We start from the raw sequence: 8132 nt of genomic DNA, 5'->3' as shown, positions 1-8132 counted from the left end.
CATGTGCGGTTACTACATATCTTGTTTTTATTTCTGTGTACACTCGCATAAAATTCTGTAGAAATTCAGATGTAAAGTTCATAGGTCCCATTTCTTGCTAGCAAACATGCACTTCATAACGAATGGCAGATGAGTGATCTGCTACAGTGTATCATATATTCTCTGTGAGTTGTATTGACTGGATGCTTTAAATGTTTAAATTGCAACAAGCAGTTTTATGTATTTAATTTATTTTTGTGACATCTTACACAGTGTAAAAGAGGATGGATTTTGGTTGGGAATACTAGTGTCATCCTACTCCTATATTCAGCTGATTGCAGAAAGTGTCGAGATATTTTCCCCTTGTAACTGAATGCATTTTCACTCAGTCCTATCTCGGTACCCAGACAAAAAAAAAAAAAGAAAAGGGCTTTGGATTATATTTCAAAACGAGTCAAGACAACAAGTAAGGGGATATCGGTGAATTGTCTGTGTATTGTCCAATTTAAGACCTATTTGCCCGTGACTAGTATTACCTGGGGGCGTATCGCGGGGTTATTTTACAGCAACCCGAGAACGAAACGCGTCAGTCCCTAGAAAAGAAGTTGCGGGGGCATCAAGAGAAGGGCACAAATTGGAAAGCAAGACGTTTGAGCATGAACCAGTGAATTTCAGAGCAGACACGCAGATCACAGTGAGATTGTTTACGAGCACTGACTGGGGCAAAACTTTTAAGGGAGGGCAGTTAATTACAGACTGATAACAGAATGAAGCCTGTTGATAATAAAGATAAATTGTAACCTAATAAATGCTGTATGAAATGTATCAAAGTCCTGAGCAAGAATTGTACATAACAGGTTACTGTTTGCAGTTCAGTCCAAGCCATCGAGGTGAACTTGCTGGTCATAATGATAAGATTGGTCGACGTATCTTGAAAATTATTGACAACCGTGAGTTGACTTGGGTAAATTCAGTGCCAAAACCCCACATCAGCAAACTTTCTTTTTCTTGTCTCAGATTTTTGTCTCCATTCCTTCTCCCTGAAGCGATGGGCAGAAAAACTGTCACTTCAAAACAAATAGTTTTGCATTTTTCCTCTCTAGGGATGGTATATCTTCTTTAGCTCGTTCACTTTTGGCAAGATATAGCATCCTACATCTAATCCTCCAATAACCATTGAACACACACACACAAGCAGAGACACACAAATTGGCATCCAGTACTTTTGTGTTACCGCAATAAACATTTTTAGTTGGCCACTCAAGTTTTGTTGGCCAACAAAGACACAAATGAGTCCTAAATACAAACGACTGTTTTCTGTTTGCCTCTAACAATACATGTCATCCCCTCCAGCCCAAAACCTGTCATTAACTGCCTTCTCCACAATCCTCGAAAGAGGGGGATCCACATTTCTGCAACACAGTGCAATCATTCGTCTTGCCTCTAGAAGTCACTTTGTCCTTCTTTAAGAAAGAAAAGCTGACTGATTGGGGTGGACAGATGACTATTCAGGTTTCAGCTGGAGCCAATCCTGGTCCTCTCACTGGTTTTCCTACTCAAGGTCGACAAGGGAAGAGGGTATAGGGTGTCATTCGGTCTCCCAGAGGTGCAATTCACAGTGGCAGACGAGCAAAACACCTGAGCTGTCGAGTGCTGATTTAAGACCTTGCAATGCTCTTTCTGTACACTTTTTTTTTGCAACTTTTCACAACTTTTGAGTTCTTATACACTGGAGTGAAATGAAAACCTTTTTATGTCCATTGATGATCATTTGTCCTTTCATCTTTGTAGCAAAACCTAGATTCTGACAGATGTGTCCTATAGTAGATTCAAATTTTACTGGGGTATGTAACTTTTATAAAAAAATAAATAAAATAAAAAAAAAGTTTTTCACGTGGTTGTTTAACTGTCACTATCTTGTGACGGTATAATACAAGATAGACTTTCTGTAAATAAATCTGGCTCCTCTGCCGTCTCCCAGTGTTAAAATAACCAGCCCAGTCAGAAACAACCAATCAGAGCCAGGAGGAGGACCTTAGCGGTGTCAATCACCCTTGTGTACACAACATTAACACCGTCCCCCTTTCTCTCTGCTACGTTACAGCTTCTCCACCATCAGCAGAGCTTGTCATGAATGCTAAGGCTAGTTAGCATAGCCATCGAAGATGTCGGATAAACAGTTTTCCTGGAACAGTAAGTTGTTTCTCCACCATTAGCATATTGAACAGCGCGTACACTAGGTTGATTAACAGCGCCAAGACCCTCCTCCTGGCTGTAATTGGGCCTTTTTGACCTGGAGTGGTGCATTTCTGTAGATGGTAAAAGTAGCAATGGGAGGAAGTGGAGGTTCTTGATTTTTTTTTTTTTTTCAGATAATCTGTATATCATTCTGTCACAACATGGAGACAGTTTTAACAAATATGTAAAAAAAAAACTTTTTTTAAAAATTGGACTGAAATACCTAGCTTTAAAAGACTTTCTTCATTATTACTGATTGCACAGCTGCCATGTATTAGATCATGCATATGTTTTATTTTTTATGTGCATTTACTCATGTCTTATGAATATTGCAAACAGATTTTGATTTTGTATAAAATCATAGTTGGCAGCAACGTTACCTTTCAGATTCAAATCCCAGCCTTTAGTCTTTCTGCATGAGTATTTATGGTTGCTTACATGGTTGTCCTGTCTGGACTGGACAATAGACTGGTGACCTGACCAGGGTGTACCGCACCTCTTGTCTCTCTTGGCACGATGGTGGTGATGATGATAGTTGTTCGTTCTGCAATCGTGGGGGTTGCCGATTCGATCCCCGCTCCGTCTGCCTCCGTCGTCGTCTCCCCAGGTAAAAGACTTTCCCAAGGACACGACCCAATGCTGGACCACAACCAGCAATACCTGCTGGTTGTGGTCAGAGGGTTGGCGCGTGGAAACCTTTTCTCTGACAGTGTTACTCAGGATAGCTGTGGCTACTATGAATGGGTGAATGATTGAATATACTGTAGTATGGACTTGATAAAGCGCTATACAAATCCAAATTCCCCGCGCTCCCAACCTCCCTCCCTTCCCTCGTGATCCTACAAGGACATGCAGATGGATGGATGAATCTGATATAGTATCTCACATAATAAATAAGCCATTCCCCTCACAAATTACTGTGCTTGTTTGGATAAAGGGGAAATTTAAAGTTGCAAGCTTGACTAGAATAAACAAGTAATTGGTCTCAGAGGACATGAGACATGATCTGAACTTTGTGCTGAGATAACTCCATGCCGTTTTAAGATCTACACTGCCTGTGGTAATGTTGGCAGATAGCCCAGTTTGTCACTTATTTTTTCTTTTTCTTTGTTGTTTTGCTCATATTTTCACGACTCTTCTTCTTGTAGACTCAAAATGTGTTGAAAGTGGTGCTTAGGAAAAAAAAGGATGTTTTAATAATGGAGATACATAATGTAGTTTTTGTTTTTATGAAGTATAATTGAGTAAATGTTGTGCATTTTTCTGTAGGCCTGTTGCAATAAGCAGTAAAACAGCTAATCACATAGTAAATGAAAACAAGCTAGATGGATTTTTTTCATGACAAAAGGCTCCAGTCTGATGCATTGGTATCAACAAGCCACTTTTTTGAAGGACAATGTTGTTTGCAGAGACTTCAGGATCCATTTTATTTGTTGTTTTACTTATTTTGGATATTTAAAGTATCTTACCGTTTCAGTGTTAAATGAACGTTTATTGGTGTTTGAGAGGGCAGACTTGCATTATTATGCCATTAACATATTAATTGAAAATGGTCTCAAAACAACAATATTGTCATTTATCGCAAAAAACGACTCAGACAATTTATCGTTCAGCGACATATGTTACCATGACAGAACTATCCGCCTGCCGTCTTGGGCACTGATCTTTTTTTTATGCGAAAACAGACAGATGTACATATGAGATACATATTCAAATATAAAATAGAATTCCAAAGGCCTGGTCGTAATTCAGTTTATATTTATGGGTCCAATACATGTTAAGAAATAATGGATTCAAATAATCTAATACAAGCCAGATTTAAATTCAGTTACACCAAACAGGTTAAAAGCTCAAAAGGATAAAATAAATTTGCTCTACTATAGTTAGCTGTCCTGTTATCAGCTGACAGTCTGGCTCTCTCTCGCTTTCTTGCAGCCTGAACTATAGACAAGTCTTATCTCTTAAACTGCTTCTTCCATCTCTGTCTCTTGGGCTTCATGTTTAACTCTGAAAATTGCTAGCTAAATGTGAATTGTCTTTAGTCGGTAAGAGCATCCAAAATGAAGAGTGTTACTATTATCCCAACTTATCAACTGAGGTGTGTTAGCTCATCTGGAAAAGATTTTATTTTTGTTTTTTCAAAGCCAATGGCAATCAAGCTGAACCAGACAGTTTTATCTGTATCTGGATCAGAAATATTAAACCATCAAAACAATGAAAATAGTTTTCTTTGTGTAAACAAAGAAAACTAAGTCTATTTGTCACAATGTAATTCCAGTATTGCCAGCTTTTCTTTCAGACAACCAATATCTGTTTGTTGTTGCAGTTTATTCTCGACCTGCCCACAGCTCTAGGTGCATTTTCACCTAAATATAATAAAAGTACTAAAAATTTTCATTAGACGTTTGGCAGAAGTGAAGTTAGGCATACAATGAAATACGCTTTGACTTATCAAATGGTCAAAATGTTTATTTCTGCTTCTTGTGAACATGACAGACTTGGGGAGGAAAAAGGAGCTCTAATTGGCAGATGCACTGATCCTGCAGGCAGCGCTGCACAAGTCGACAGACTCGGTTGGTTTTCATCTTTGCATGAATATCAGACCCTTCAGGGCAGGATTACAGAAGGGGGGGTTTAAACAAAAATATAGTTTTACATTTCATAAAACATAACATGCACCGTACCTCTGCAGAATAACAAGTAAAAAGCAAATACCGACTTAAATAAGAAGATTGAGACTGATGAGTGATGAGCTCAACGGTTTTGCCATTTTTTTTCTACGTCAACACTGTGACCAAGTGTCATTAAATAAGTAATTATAGCGAGGCAAAATCTATAAGTATAACTTTATTTTTCAACTTCATTCTTCCACACCATTCAATGTATAGCCATGTCATATACTTGTGTGCCTGTGAAAAAATGAAACATTGTCCTTGATCTTGCATTTTATTTGTAGATGCATTTAATTTTCAATCTTTGATTTTTATCTCCAAATGTGGCACTTAATTGTTTTTCCATTAAAAAAAAAAAATAATAAAAAAAATAATCTCTCTAAAGGATTTTGAACAGACTCAATTGTTCATTAGAACAACATTCTCTTTCATAAACATCAGATCATGCAGTGCCATGAGAGTCTCATGCAAATATTTACGGAGCTGGCTTTCAGTGAAACCGTAACACTTTGGCTGCGATCCAGTCGTTCGTTTACACGTCAGCAGTGATTCGGTGTCTCTGACACTGGAACATTTAGAACCAGATTTCACAGGGAAACTTTTCAGAAACTCCCCCCGCCGAGGTGTGAGCTGCTCCCCAGGTGTGAACGCACACATGTGCACAACTCACAGCTGCAGGATTTGTTCTAGACAAGTGTGACAAATAATTTAAAAAAAAATCAGAAAGTGAGCAACCACTGTTCCTTCAGTTAAACATATTGACCCTATTTACAAAATGTGTACCTTAATTTAGGGGTATCAAACTTAGAGATACCTCTAACTGTTTTAGTACTTCCAAAACATTTAGAAAAACAGTGTCATATTTTTGTAATATAATCTTGCAAAAAAAAATAAAAAATCTGATATTGTAATGTGACAAAATATAACAGTGATATCACAAGGACCTCCCTTGTGATATTAATTATTATAGACAGTGTTAGTCTCATTTTTGTTCCCCTCAATTTTAATTTACTATTAAAAAAAACAGAAACAGCTGTAAGAGTTGCCAGAAGACCTTGTTATATATCACTGTATATTATAATCCTAAGAGGTTCAACTTGTATTATTTTTTTTTTTTTGATAAATTGCACTTTTTTCCCCTTGAAGTGTTTATTAAATAATGATGTATTGCATTGCTAAGCACTCATTTAGTCAATGAGCAAGGGGAGATAGTCCTTCGGATTTCCTGCATCCTGCTGTGTCCTTGTTTGTCAAGACTCTCCTTAGCATCCAAAATGAAAAATGTTGCCTGGGAGCATGTCTTTAGAGGTCTGGGTCATTTATTTTTTTCTTTTTCCTTTTTTTATTTTTCTATACTTAGTCTTGCGTCGTTATTCGTTATCAAAACGGTTGAAAAACAGTTAGTTCTTTACAATTGTTTTCCCTTAAACTCTTCTTTTCTTGGCTTTAATGTATAGCCAGCCGTATCAACAATGTTGCACTGCATGTTGCATCATGCATGTGGTAACACGCTGACCTGACCAGTTCAGAAATGTGATGCCATACACATGGGCGTATATTTCCATTCATTAATTCAGCGTTGTCCTGTGGTCATCACCCTGTTGAAGGTGTGTAACAAACAAAGGAAGAGAGGATTCGGAGGGTGGGGGGTGTGGAGAGATAACTTTAAACCTCTCTGTCCTTATGTGTTGAGAATCCCAGAGCATCAACAACTGAAACGGTCGTCTGTGAGCTTGTCCCAGGGGTCTGATTAGCTTCACGGACCCCCAGCCACAGCCACTAGAATGGCTTTCTCAGACTAGAGCCCATTGTTTGTTGATAGCGGCTCTTTGTGTCGTCCCTGGTGTGCCGTGGGCCCATCACACACACACAGTCACAAAGAATACACTTTTTAATACACAGGTCCCTCTTCTTGTGAAACCGGGACCTTGGAAGAGATGCACACACACACACACACACACACACACACACACACACACACACACACACACACACACACACACACACACACACACCCCCTTGTCTGTATACACTACTGGGGACTAAAGACAAGACCATGCTTTCTGGGAACCCCCCTTTCTGAAAGTAGCACAGCTCTGCAAAAAATCAAGTAGCATGCTAGAGGGGCAGTGAACAAACATATCACTTAAAATTTGCAATAAGACTAACTAGAGTTCTCAACATGATAAGAACGTGGCTCTTGGGGACTTGTCAGGTTTTTAGTAATGTGTGGGGAAATAAATACACACTAATTCGTTTTTATTACATTCTTAGTACCTGTAGCACAGTTTCAGGTTCAAAATGCTTAGAGAGCCACTGCAATGCACAATGAAATCTACAATTTGGAATCAAGCAAAAAATAAATTGAGTGGGCACTCAAACTATGTTAAAATCTAGTATTGAGCAGCATACTGGAACCGCTTTGTTACATTTATTCTTTTAAAGAAGTTACATAAAAGGATTAAAATGATGCATACATTTCTACAGAATTTTTTTTTTCTTGCAAATTAGATCACAATTTTGTGTTCTTCTGATTGACTGTAAATCTCTTATCCAGGAACAACCTGTGATGATGAGAACTGTGAGGAGATGGGTTACAGGCAGCTGAAGAAGCCTTGTGTAATTGTTTTCAGGCCATCAACAGGAATGCACTCTGAGAACGTCAATCTTACCACGTTCTCAGAGTGCATTCCTCAGAATGGGAAAGACTAAATACATTTTTGCTTAAATAGAACCTCAAGAGAGCACTGAGATACATGCTCCTCCAGAGTCAGTGAGGACAAAAAATTAGTCAAGATTGTCAGAAGCAACTCAAAGTCAAGATTAAAGACTGTAAGAAGGCATAAAGGAGCACACTTGACACCAAGGTCCAGCAGAACAATAAATCAGAAATGAAAGAAATAAATAAATCACAAGCAGGAGGATCGAATAAACGAAAGTCTGGACAGAGCAATGACCTCAAGACATACTTCAAGAGGTTGAGTTCAATACCAGTTTTTAAGAGTAAAAAAAAAATATCATACATTAAATGAGTGGTCAGCAACACACAGGAAAACCGCATTGGACTTCACTCTTCTGATTGTTTTCCACTCTGTGCAGGGCAAGTCCCACTGCTGTCATTTTCGGGATACTGAGATAGTATGCAGTTGTTTTAAACACTTATCACAGTCTGCTTTCCCTTGAACTCAACAGGTGTTGATGAATTCCATCAAGATTTTTTTGACTGCAAGGACCTCTCTTTCA

General features: G+C 38.4%; 1 long non-coding RNA gene across 1 annotated transcript; it reads left to right on the top strand.

The window, feature by feature from the left end:
• The first annotated feature begins 4649 nt into the window (after positions 1-4649).
• LOC148155960 (uncharacterized) lies at positions 4650-7813 on the top strand. The gene is made up of 2 exons (XR_015764828.1): positions 4650-7522; positions 7575-7813. It is a non-coding gene; the product is annotated as an uncharacterized LOC148155960 (long non-coding RNA).
• Positions 7814-8132: the final 319 nt, after the last annotated feature.

This window comes from Poecilia mexicana, unplaced genomic scaffold, assembly GCF_051168715.1.
Source record: "Poecilia mexicana isolate PSO_F unplaced genomic scaffold, ASM5116871v1 scaffold_12, whole genome shotgun sequence".
NCBI lineage: Eukaryota > Metazoa > Chordata > Actinopteri > Cyprinodontiformes > Poeciliidae > Poecilia > Poecilia mexicana.
Note: the sequence above shows the minus strand (reverse complement) of the source record. Positions and strands in the feature narration are given on the sequence as shown.